Raw genomic sequence first — 13,748 nt, 5'->3', positions numbered from 1 at the left:
CCACCGTCCGTGAAAACAATAATCTATAAAACTTTAAAACTAGCCGAATATACCATCTGCTAAATTTGTTAGTATCACTATACTATACTTTCTTAGTTCACTTTAAACTATATAAAACTTTTACTGCATTCACACAACTCGCGAGTAAATTCTATTCCTTTAGTTCTGAGTTTGACTAAACGGTTTGGGATTCACTGACTGACTGACCCACGTCTCAAGTGCCCTACGCTCTGCACTTTTGTTCTCCCACACCCAAACGATACAATGATGCGTCGCGTCGCATCGTCAAGCGTCCAAAACACCACGTGCGCTTCCAAAAACTTTCTCTTTGTCGTCTCGCAAGGCACCGAGTCAAACGTGAACGTAAACGATCGCTCTGCCCTGAATGCAGATAGCCAACACTTTATTCGAATAAAACACACATTTTTCCACGTTATAAATTGTGTTGCCTAGCCTTTTGAGACGCCCCCCACTTTGCAATACACCGCCTTAATGAAATAAAAAGATAAAGATAAACAAATCACGTTTATGCTGTTACACACCGTGATACGCCAGCATCGTTCTCGTGCCCCCTGGTGTTCCACTAATTACCCAAACAATCAGAGAAATTCCGACGCGGCGCTAATAGTCCGCAGACAAATCGGCGAACGCCACGAAACGATTCCTCACAACCGTCTGCGGCGATCGTCACGAAAAATCGTGGCCTCGAAATAAAAAAAAAGTCGTCTCGGTTTTACGTGTCGCTAATGGCGACGCCGTGAAAAACGAGCGAAGCTTTCCACGAGAGGCGGGCGAATTTCGGCGGTAAAAACGCGATGGCGGTCGTCTAAACGGCCGGAAATAAATTCACGGGACGGCGCTGGATTTCCATATCACCGCGAAATGTTTCTGTTTCGTGGCGAAAAAACAAGCGGACGGTATTTATGAAAATTTCGCCAACCGGCATTAAACGAACGTCGAGAAATGCTGGATCATTAGAATTCTTTGCAATTATCGTACCGTGTTCCTTCCATATTTTCGTGCAACCCGTTCATGCACATAGTTTTCCATTTTAGATTAGAATCATTGCTATCATTGTAAGGCAAATTTAGTATATTCGGCTACGTGTTTTCATGTTATTCTAGATTAATTTTTATATCGTTAGTGAACTGAGGTTTTATGATCCAAGATGGCTGCCGAGAGTCTGCGACCAGAAGATCGTAAAGTCGAATTTTGTCGTTAGAAATGATATTTTTCCCGAGTTTGCAGGTTTCCACTACTCGGTAGAAATGACTACTTACGAATACAGCGGACTTGAGAAACGTAAAGTAATAATAAGTAGTAATTACTACGGAGTTCCCGCGCACAGTTCGTAAAGTATGGCGCCGAAAGAGCCCGTATCTCCCTGTTAGACAGGTTAATGTAAATTCTACGATTATCTCAATCTTAATTTGATATTTCAATTCCATTTCTACGTGAAATGTAATCCTCTTATCTCCGAGCATAAATATTAATACACCTTTCAACCCCATCGTAGATAAATGATCGAGTCCAGAGAAATTGATATTTAGTTTAAGGACTTTTTTGACAAGCCGTCTTAGACGACCATAAATCAACTTTTTTCACACGCTATATCGTTCCCTTCGAATCCGCTCCAATTTCTTATACGCTTGCGTGAAACAACGGTGTTAGGAAATATAGTATGTTTTAAGTTTACCTGATCCTCGATGTGAGTCTAATCGAAATCGTAAGAACTTGCATTTACCTGAAATGGAAAATAAAATAATGTAAATAACAATGTAACGATATGCGATATATTATGAATAATAATGTGTTCAAGTTCTATGTAAATTTATATCCACCTAGGTGGTACGTTTTATTTTCATTGTGGCCCGATGCAGGTAAAAAAAGGTCGCAACGACCGTCGCGTTTTGGGCCCGTCAATAATTACCCCCATGCCTCGCGAATCGCTACCATAACCCGGGGTGACTTTCCATACAGCTGCACTTTATGTGCAAATTATCCCCATAACTATCAATAATTATTTCGACCAAACGATGTTTTTCCCAAAATCACAAAAACAAGGGGGCCTACGCCAACTGGAAATACCCTTAATCAAGACGTAGTCTTTATTCAGACGTTGCAATTATTGCGAAAAGCACAAGACAGATGTATATGTTTCATCAGGTGCCCTCAATTCCACCCATGACAAACAAGGCTGCTTATTAATCACCCGTATCGCAAAAAAACCTGAACCGATCTTGATCAAAATGTTAGACCTGTTTCGGATGTAGGGAATATTTTCAAAACTGCTGCCACCGGACAGAAATATATTTCGCCAACTACGATTATACTCTCGGGCCCGTTAATAATTAACAGGACTTATTAATCACCTGTATCGCAAACGGTGTGAACCGAGCTGCAATTTACCTTAACCCGGACTGGTACCGGAGTCGAGATGTAGCAAATGTTTCCGAAAGTGCTCAAACGAGACGGAAATACATTTCGCCAGGTACTAATATAGCCGGCGATGTTCCTGACCCCGCTCCTAACGAGCAGGACCACTTATAAATCATCCATATCGCAAAAGAGCTAAAAGATCTGCCCGCCTTGTCATCGGTATCATCAGCATGTTAATTGCACTCGTATCAGGGAGAACGCGCAAACCCACAAGAGCACTGAAATGCGATGTACGAAACAACGTGGCCGCGTAACACGTCCACTGTGCTGGTTGTCGGTCATATTTAACCAGTCGTTATGCCGATTTCAGTGAAAATTCGACGCCTATGCGTGTGTGCAGGCCTGTTCCGCGGCGGTCTCCTGGCAAAGGCATGTGGCAGGTGGCTGTGCGATAGTTTGCATATTCATCGGTTTCTCGCTTATCGGGCCCATATTATCACAGCGTGCTTAATTGACTTCAGATTCCCTCATTAGCGCTAATGGGTTAATTCCAAAACTGTTCCACCAACCGTAAGGCGACAAACCGCGGGGCAAGTGCGCTCGTACGTGAGCGCACGTGAGTGGACCGTTCGCGGCTTGCCGACCGAGACGTTAACTACGGATAAATTAAGTTCAATTACAACGAGGTATGTAGCGCCAGATAGAGGGCGCTTTACGCGGCCATTTTTCGAACTACGTGTCGTTTTCAGCTTAATACGTTCGCTGCCAAAATCACGTACGCGTGACGCGCGTATCTTCATCGAGAGGCGATTGGGGAATTTATATTCGCGTTTACTAGAGCCTTAAAGTTATTACACAGATTGAGAGACAAGCGAAAGAACGCAGGGAAATAAGTCGAGTAGGACTGGAATCTAAACGGGGAAAGTTTAGCAAAGTGTAGACAAATACAAGACTTGGTGGCACGTGATATTTAACTTTTTTTTAATTCGATGACGGGTGAACTTATTTTGTTTGTATGGACATTAACGTTTGGAAGTTTTAAAGCAGTATTATACATGGAAAAAAACTAGATGGAGAGTAATAAAAAGGCTTGTGTCCACATTTGCCTTACTAAATCTTGGGCACTCCATTTTAAAACTGTGGACACAATGGTCCAAATTTGGAATTTTTGTGTTAAAAAGAACAAAGTAATAAACGCGCTGGATGTTACGTGACAATGCACCATAAGAACTGCAAACATACGTAACCGCGCGTTTTAGTGATACAACAGCGTATAATAATTGTGTATAGTATAAAGAGCACAGAATCGTGTAACAACGTGCGCAATGCAGCATATCGATTTAATGAAAAGCACCGTGTATCGAACGCATAAAGCATAAGTGTCGTTTCACATAATGCATTACAAAGAATTAAACCATAATTCATAATAAATGGAAACAAATTTGTTCTTAAAAATTGTAATAAATCAGTATAACAAACAAAACTTATAAAATAGCACTACCAGAAATAAACTGTACTTCACCTAAACCAATTTTAATACTTTCACATTAATAACAAATCGATTATTTTCATTATTAAACACATTAAATTCTTTGAGTTTAGGTAAACAAATTTGACAATCCCGTGTAATGGCTGTGAACTTATAAATTCAACGATCTCTAGCCAAACTAAGAACCCTATATTCTTCTGACAATAAAGATCAGACACATTCCCACACAAAAAAGATAGAATGCGACGCAGAAACGCGACCATTAATTTTTCACACTTTCCCGACTATAGCCACCCCTCGTGGACGTCTTCGAGCTACCACCAAGAGTTTCCGTAGCATGATAATCGATGGCAAGTTGACACGGCGATTCCCGTGATCACTTTGCGAAACAACTGCAATTTCGAGTCAAGATAGGGACGAGGAAGTGGAGAATAGAGGATGGAGGGGAGGAGACAGTGAGGGAAAGAAATCTCAAAGGCTGGAAAGTTCGCGACTATAGGCACGATTAGAGCGACAGACTTTCGCCGTCCCACGCGTCCCTAGACTTCGTAATCGAGGATGTAATTTAAACTACTTATGTCCAGACTGAACAATTTGCTTGTAAGTCATATGTTCTCGAGCCGCTCGTTGGAAATTCATTGAGCATTCAATGGAATCAAAGAACCCGGTTCCCAACACGACTCCATTTCGATTTTCGTTGGAAAACTGACATTGATGGGGCTTTGAATTATTTAGAAGGCAAGTTAACCATGTATTGTAGTGGTTCTTAACCCCTTTATTGACCTATAAAACCTTAATTCAGCCCTGAATGCGTGCAATTATTAGTTCAAAGCATAATTTATTTATGAACGATGGGTTTAAAAGCGGTTGTCTCCCCTGATGCTATACGTCACAACTACGATCTGCCCCGCTGGCGGCGCTAGTGGTAGCCAACTAGTTTTTGGTCCATTGAACTCCATGGGACACTCCACTAAATTGATAAATGTAAATCAATATTCATGACAGTAGATATTTAATCTGGAACTTTCGAAAAATTTCGATCGTTGGGGAAAAGCAGATTGCCGATCGATCGCCACGAAATGGCACGAAAATGATAAAACGAATGTGTGAATGCGATAGAAAAGGGAAACAGAGTGGAAGGAGCAGGCGGAGGTGGGGGAGTCGATAGAAAGGAGAGAAAAGGCCGACGGTAACTTAACTCGACGCCCCGACATCCGATCCTCCCTATAAAAATGCACACGCCACTCACGTCTATGTAAACAAACGGACATCGAATGGTCGAGTGACTCTCTTTTTCCGGTTAGCTACACCTATTAGCTGGTATGTAGATCGTATAGCAGTCATTGCAGTACCTGCAACAGCCCCGACCAGGTAAAGGTACTCCTCCGATTCGCGAAATGCGACTCTTTCCCGTTGGAACTCGACTCGAGTCTCTGATCGGTCCGTTCGCTGAACCTGAACGCGTTGGCACTCTGCGTTAGACCAGATCGTTGCACGCTCAACTCTGACATATAAGGTGTTCCGTTTGTTTCTATCGTTGTACTTTTCAGTAACCGAGTTAACCTTAAGACACCGACATAAAAGAAGTCTAGTAAAATCCAACGTGTGTAATATACGTCCAACATCTTATCAAATTGCTACAACTGTCTCAACACTTTGGCGGCTGCTGTCACGTATACGTGAGTTTACCTTTTCAATCACTGTCTATTTAACTTGTAATAACATTCCTGGAATCTTGTTACTTTGTTATTTTCTAATTTTAATACTAACAAGAACTCTTAAGAAACAGTCCATGCAATTCCAAGCTGAGGTCAATGGTCAAAATCAACGGCATTGAAGTCTCCAGGCACAAAGTCAGTTTAGGCTCTATGTCTATGACAAGAATCAACTTGTTAAAGTCGACGATTGTTGAAACATTGTTTCGTCCCTCGTTAAGAATAGCAACGAAACGAAAAAGAAGGACGCCTGACGGAAAAATCACTAAAATGGCGACACCAGATCGGTCGCGTAACTAGTGCGCACGCCGCGGCGCGACTATCATGTTGCAACCGCGTCTACCGATTATTCTTAAAAACGACCGATTTTTCAGGTGGTCGATGACTACCAGGTGGCAAAAAGGATCGGAATAAACACCGGCGATTTTCCTTGTCGATTCACACCACCACAGATTCCCCTTTCCCCCATTTTTTAAACAGATTTTTCCAAATTAATTACCGTAAATACAGTCAATTTTAATGATCAGTATTTATTGGTAATTCGAGACTAATTTCACCGTCGCTCTTTCTATAATAGTAACAAATCTCTCGAAGGACCGTTCGACATGGAAAAATGGAAAAGCCACGGTGAATCAACAGATCTAATCGCACACGACTCATTATCGCATTATTTCCCTTTTTCCCAATCAATTATCGCGTTGCTGCGCCGTTGCATAATGAATTTTTTTCCATAGTGCTGGCAATTATGTACCAATACCACGCGCCACATAATCAATTATCGCTTCCGTTTAGCCGGCGCTTAATACACTCTCATTACCGCGGGCTCCGTTTAGCCGCGGTCATTCAATTTATTTTCATTACCGTTATTTGCTTTAAAAAAAAAATATCGATCCTTGATCTCGCGTATCGGGCCGGTTTCTTCTTCCGTCTGTAATTTTGTTAAATAAATCACAAGTCGCCAGTGACGGCGCGGCTGCCGGAAACGCGCTTGCTCTTCTGCCCCACCTGCCTTCCGACGGCGCGCCTGAAATTATGCTAATTAATACGGATCGAAGCAACAACAACAAAAAAGAAAAGCGACGGAAAGAAACAAAAAAAAAAAAAGAGGATGGAACGCGCCAGTTAACCCTGCAGAGAATTTATATGAACGCTGCGACACATAATATTGTCCCGTAGGCAGCTCTTTACGATTACACGATACTCACGAAACATCAAGTGGGCGTTTACACTTAGAAGAATTCCGAAATTATGGGATCGTTGAAAACTGTATTTCGCGATGCCCCACCACTTCCCTTCCCCTCTGTGTCCTTCGTCCCTCGAAAAATAATTCCAGCCACGTTAGCGACGGCCTCGACGAAAAGACCTCGCTGCCATATTGTTTTCATTATTGTTAGGGACATTCTAAATTTATAGCCTAAGATATATTACAACTCTGTCCATTTTTAACTATAATGATCGTCTTGGGCGTTTGGAGAGTAGTTTCGTGACTCTACTTGCGACTAAACAACGCTATTGTAAAATATCAACAGACTTAAACGACGCTAAAGTTGGTTAATTAATTAAACGATAACGTCTTGATCACGCAAGACGAAAGATGCGTAAGATGGATCGAAACAAGCATTATGTCGCGAAGCTAAGTGCTGAGAATGTAGGTAGAAAAAAGGTCGCGTTTTGGGCTCCGTCCGCATAGCTGCACCTAACGTGCAAATTATCATTATAATAGTTATTTTCCCAAAAATCATGAACAACGCAACAGTGAGGCATTCCCAATGCTTTTAAACCTAACCTCGAGAGTTAAATTGTCCATGCGGGGGTTAATCTACATCGCCATTTTGTTGATGCCCAGAGGGCGCTCCTACCAAGCACAGCCATCTTTATTTAATCAAACCAACAGGCCAAATAAAGGAAAAAACGATCTACGATTCTGATATTCTGTTAGTCCATTACTGAACACCCATTTCTATACTTATTTCGAGGTGAATCGATTCTAGAAATGTTTAATTCCTGTTTTGCCATCGAAGTAACAGGCCACACAAACAAAGGGCATATAATTTTGGTATTCCCCATCACTGAATCTTAATGCATCGGTTACTTCGCCACCGAGCACCAATTTGATGCTACTCGTAGGACACTCCTGCTTAACATAGCGTCTCGGGGCAACCTCGAATCTCTCCCACGAAGCTTCGCGTCGATCGAGCCGACATTCAATTCGCCAGTCTTCGCGACACACCTACGGTAATGCTGTAATAATCGGTATCGCGAGGCTCCTCCGCCACGGCCGGTTAAAATAAACGCCGCTAACACCCCTGGACGGGGTTACACGATACCAGAAAATCACTCTTCCTCGGAACCGTGGCCTCACCTGTTAGGTACTTGCTACCGATTTCGCGCTACGTGCACGGCCGCTCCGCTGGCTAGCATCTTGATACCCCGGTGCGGCGATCGCGAGCGTGTTATTACCCCGCCTAGTGGCTAGCTCCGAAGATTACACGTCTGCGGGTCGGTCGGGGCTCGAGCTGATCCAGTCTGCTTCGAATTTGTAACGGCGATTGCGCTCCGGATTTGCATATCACCAGGAGACAAGTCTGCGCGGGAGAGAAGTCTTCATTTTTGATGACTGATTGGCGCGCCGTGTTACACGCGCCCGTTACAGCCGCCAAATTCACTGGCCGCTCAAGGTCGCTCCCCCACCATCGCTGATGCATCACCAACTACCCCATTTCGGGTTTCTTTCGATAGATGCATGTTTGAACTTCCAAAAAAGTGTTATATTACTTTCGAGGAAGAGTTTTTGTCCTCTTGACCATACATAAATCCCTCGAGCTCTCTACTGTAGGTCCTCCACTGAATTATGAGACACCCAGTGTAAAGAACGAAATACACATGGAGTTAACTCGAATATACCGTAACACTTTTGCTCGTTAGATGATACTCGTTGCGTCTTCCAGCGATTCGTTCAGAATCTCCATTTTTGGATTGTTTGGTGTTTATAACGCAGCGCGTAATTACGGAATGGCGCAGCGACGTACGCCCAAGTACGTGTAAATCAATCTTTAAGCAGGCAATGCCAAAGTAGCCGCGTATCGACGGCCATTAGCATAGAAATGATACCGTTGATCGACGCGTCCATATTTATTGGAAATTCCAGACGCAACAGAATATTGGTATTTACCGCGAATTCGCCCCAGCGAACCGGCAATTTCACGCCAATCTGTAACGCGTCGATTTTCATTAATTAATTCATGCGTGCGTAGATTCCGCCTTCCCCAACGGCGAATGTTTATCGTAAAACGCTTTAATACACTGTCATTTCGATTTTAACATTTAATTCGTCGGATATCGGCCATGGCGGCGTCACGCGAAGGCGCGCGTCGTCGTCGAAGCTTCGTAATTTTCGAGAAATTCGGTGAAAGGATTATTATTCACTTAGCCCCGTCTTGCAAAATTGTTGAGCCCGATAAAATAATAAATATCCGTGTTTGTAATTCGGTACTAAGAGCAATAATGATGCAGCAGCGAGGAAAATATTTAATGATACTTTTGACGTTTCGACCTCGATGCACGGCCTCGGGAAATTATAAAACAATTATCGTGTAGATACTGTATCATGCACCATTTATAGGGCGCACTATATCAATTTCTTATGACGCAATGTTTTGGTGATTTCGATGCATAGTCTGGCAGGATCTCAATTTCGTAACGCTTGCAATCTCTCTACTGTGAAAAATTTATCTGATGATGTCATCGTATAAAAATAAAAATTCTCCAAAGTTAAATCAGTCATCCTTGTCGTAAAATATGTCTCTGAACATCCTAGGACGTGTCCAAAGCAGCGCGTCGATCAATCCATCGTCGTCGTCCTTGCAACTCCCAGTCATTTCTGCTATCCACTCGTTTCGGTAGAATTTGCATTCGAGGGAACGCGAAATTGGGCGGTGCAAAGATAGAGCTAATGCTTGCGAGGCGGACCACCGTACCGTGTAAACACAGGGTAGCCGATGATGCCTTTCTGGCTTCATTATCTTCGCCTGTGTACGCTTCTGCGTTCGAGTTTTCACTCTCGGACGGCGGATCGACGGCCACGGGAATTGCAGGATCAAGAAACTGCAAAATTGCGAGCGCCGTTTTGACTTTCCTCCCTCTTTCTTTGAGAAACGAGCGGTGCATGCCCAGCCAACCAATTGCCTCCCGTCGCGGACGTCCAGCAACGTTCACCCCCCTTTTAGAAGGTGAATATATTGCCAGAATCTTCTTTCCATTCTTACGAATTCATACTGAATAGATTCAACTTTAAATTGAATATCCATTACACGTACGTTCGCGTTGCAAGTCACAAAACACTAGCGCCACCAGCGGAGAAACGATCGTCGCTCAAGCACCGCATCTGCGCAAGGTAGATGCGCAGAATATGCGGTTTTCTGACTAGCTAAGTATAAAATAAATTTGTTTATTTCTTAAAACCTATCAAAAAGGACTGATAACCGCAGGAACGAGAAACGAAGCGAAGAAAAAAAGCGCCCGTTCGTGGATTGTCAAAAGGGGGGACAGTCTTTTTGTTCGAAGAGGAAAAAGGCGCTTCACGAAATTGAACCCCGTGTCAATTACAACGGGCCGCGTTTCACCGCGCTAAAAACCCAGCCACACCTTGCCCGGCGAGAAAGAGGTCAGGATGTACCGACCAGCGAACACGAAGTACAATGCGCGGAATCGAATGGAGGACCACGAAGGAAGAGCAACAACGATACTCGAACTAATGATACCGTCGACAAACTAATTACACGAAATAGCGGAACGCCGGCTCTCGTATCGCGCTGTTTCGATAATTATTCGACGTGCTCCACGGGACTGCATCCTCGAGCTTCCGCGAACCAACGCACGGTCTTTTTTATTCGACTCAATAACGTAAATTTTCGTGTAACATATAAGGCACAATTTTTCGCTAGTTATGGTATCTTGGAGACTAAAAGAGGACTATGGGAATCCTGGGAACTTCCAAGAAACACCACCAGATGACTACAAACTCTTTCGAACCTGGCGCTAATGCGAGATTACTAAAGGGGTTTGATTGTTTTCACAATGTTCTCCTCTCGTCCAGGACGGAGTTTAAAGGACGAAGAGCAAAGCTGGGGCACCGTACCCCTAAATACGACTACCCGTATCCCTGCCGAAACGTCTCCTCCTGACAGCTCGGAGGAAATCGTCAGACATTCTATCTCGAAAACCGGCAATCACGCTAGTCGAACTTCTAAAGTTGGCCTCAACGATCCTCTCGTAACGTACACCGTGGAGATGCTTCTTTTTGCCGAAGGTCGATAATTAGCCCCCTTCCACGGCAATTTAGTCATTTATTCGTCACGGAGAGAGGGGGGCAGAGAGAGGAGAAGACGATGGCGCATGACATCGACCGGTGGTGCTCGGTCCTCGCATAGCAGGTACTTCCGGTGCCAGGAGGCGTCCACCTCATTGTCATTACGTCACCAGAGGCTGTCATTTGGTTTTTCAAGCATCCGTTTTTCTCACCGCGGGGATAGAGGGCTTGATGATCGTAATTACACCGGGGCCGCTTCAAAGAAGGACGGTTTTAACGGAGATGCGCGTGCGTGTACAGCTCGCCTCGAGGATCTGAATACGTGAACCAAATTGTTCAACAGTTAGCCCTGTTCTTTGACAGTCCATCGAGGTCGACTTAGCAATACCCGCCTTGACGTATTTCATGATAATATAGCGCACGCTCTCGTCTAAGAATGATAGAGCAACTCTGATAAACAGCAGCTCTAAAAGTGTGGCAAGGGTTAGAACAAACTGTCTCTTAGGGTGACTCTACCATTTTGAGATGCACCTAGAACCCTTTGTGGAGGTATATTCTCAAATTTATGAGCTATCGATCGTGCAAAGTATCTTTGGAGCAAAGTTGCTATTGATTCCAGACGTTATTTCGAGCAAGAAAGATAATGTCTAGGTCCGAGTCTCGACGTTAGATATCTGCAAAACGATACCGTGATGGACAGTGGCAAAGAAAGCGAAACTAACAATTTGATTTGAGTAATACGGCTACCATATATTCCTCGCATAAATTCTTCAAGTTTCTTCGGCCAAAGATACTTATGAAGCAGCAGTCAGTAAAAGTAGATACAAGAAATAATTAAGAGCCTGTGCACAGGGGGCGTGCATTCGCTTAAAAAATGGCTTTCCACGCTTTCGTTGGCAAGGCTTAATAAATCGGCGCCTTGCAACACGCGGTTAAGCGAAGAATGGTCGTTCGAAAAACATTACAGCACAGTTTACGTGCACTTGGTTCGATGATTAATGAATAGTTGCGTAAGACTAGTTTGTTCGGTGATTTGTTCACTCGAATGTTAGAAAGCGAAAAATTCGAATCGACCACCGATGATCGATCCGGTGAATTTAACGACAAAGATGTGGCCATCGTGGTTGCATGAACGCGGTCCAGAATCGGTAGTGGGGTGAGGGGAAGGGTGCAGGATGCCGCTCGCGCCAAACAAATCGTGGCTAATAAGAAGTTGATACATGGTGGCGAGCTGGAGGGGGCCAATACATAAAAATAAGATAAATTTTACACTTGGCTGGTGATGAATGGCGGGATGAATTATTGAATAGTTAAACACACAGCGCCGTACCAGGCCAGCTCGCCTCGAGCCCGGACCCAAAGCCGAATCGGCGCATCGTTCGGGCCCAGGGCCGCTTGTTTCACCGCGGAATCTCAAATTCCATCTCGTGCTCTGTCAACCGCTCGTATTCCACGGATTTCACGCGTAGCGTTTGCTAGATTCCGATTAAGATGAATAGAAAAACAACTCCCATTCGAAAAATCAGGACACGACTAGCTATTGAAAAAATCGACTCGTTTTCACGAGTTGTCTTTTCCTGTTCTTTGTCCAGTCTCATCAACGACGTTTTAATGACCAACTTTGACTGGTCCGTGTTCGACCTTCAATTAATTCCGCGCTTCTTTTTGCGCCCCCTCGGTCCGCATTGGTCGGTTTTCAGGCTGCCAGGAAAGGCAAGGCTCGGAACGAGACCGGCGCTCGTCCGTTCCTGCGGCATAAATTCACCTGCACGTTTCACTTCGTTATGGCTCTATTCACAGTGCCGTAACCGCGAGGACGGATATTCCTTGCTGTGCGGCCCATTCACCATTGGCCGGGGCCCCGAACGGGCCAACAGCCCTGATCGCGGGTGGAAGATGCACTGCGCGTCCTGCCGATTGTTTAATCGGCTCGTTCTCTCTGCCCCCCCCCCCCCCATCCATCGATCCTTTCGTGGAAACTTTGTTTCTCGTGAACGGGACGGTATTCGTGACGGAATCCATGATCGCCCGGAGAACCGGTGCAATGGATAAGGAAGTGCGTGAAATCGACTTCGAAAATCCTCAGACTCTGAAGTTGGTCAGCTTAACTGACCATAGGAGAAATTTTAATCTTGAATATTTCAAGAACGATTGCCATCACGTTATCTTCGATACCCCAACACCTACTATCGTAGGAAAACGGAGTCCTCTTTATCAGAGGAACGTTATTCTCCGGATAGACGCGGTGTAGAAAGGTCCAAAATCTCCGGATGGAGACGAGACCGGGGCCGGGGTCGGAAGCGACACGGCAATATGTAATGGGGCACCAATTATACGCGTGACACGGGGCATCGTTATAATTGGATACGAGGTGTTAAATCTGTTGGGTGTGGCTGGTTACGGGAGTTATGAGTGTTCCAGCAATAATGGTCTTGTCGCGGCTGGGGCTATACATATCTCTCGCACGAGCGAAACGCATCACGGCGCCGGCTAACGCGAGGGGAGTCTATTAAATTACAGCTTGTGCTCGCTGCGACGTAGAAAGTAGGTAAACGATATCCTCCTTCGGCCACGGAATTAAATCTTACCTCGATCGTACGATATTTAACCGTCGTTCTCCGCCGGCGCTCCGTTGACTCCGGCGAAGTCCGAGTTCGTTAGCTTTGATGGAGGAAATCGTTCTGTATACCTCTTCCAAGATGAATGTTCACACCGAAAGGAGTATGTTGATCCGTCCCAGTTTAATTAAGTAGATTCCACCAGACAATCGGTTAGGGTTAGTGCTACAACGCCAGAAGACTTTCCCTAATCCCTATATGTACAGGTTACACGTGTAACCCCGGTATTTCAGCATTGC

General features: G+C 44.5%; 1 protein-coding gene across 1 annotated transcript in view; it reads right to left on the bottom strand.

The window, feature by feature from the left end:
* Window positions 1-13,748, bottom strand: part of Ss (aryl hydrocarbon receptor spineless) — a 131,478-nt gene that overhangs the window by 113,000 nt on the left and 4,730 nt on the right. The window lies entirely within an intron of this gene.

The sequence above is a fragment of the Colletes latitarsis genome, chromosome 7 (assembly GCF_051014445.1).
Source record: "Colletes latitarsis isolate SP2378_abdomen chromosome 7, iyColLati1, whole genome shotgun sequence".
Taxonomy (NCBI): Eukaryota; Metazoa; Arthropoda; class Insecta; order Hymenoptera; family Colletidae; genus Colletes; species Colletes latitarsis.
The sequence above is the reverse complement of the archived record's forward strand: the minus strand, read 5'-3'. Positions and strand labels throughout refer to the sequence as shown.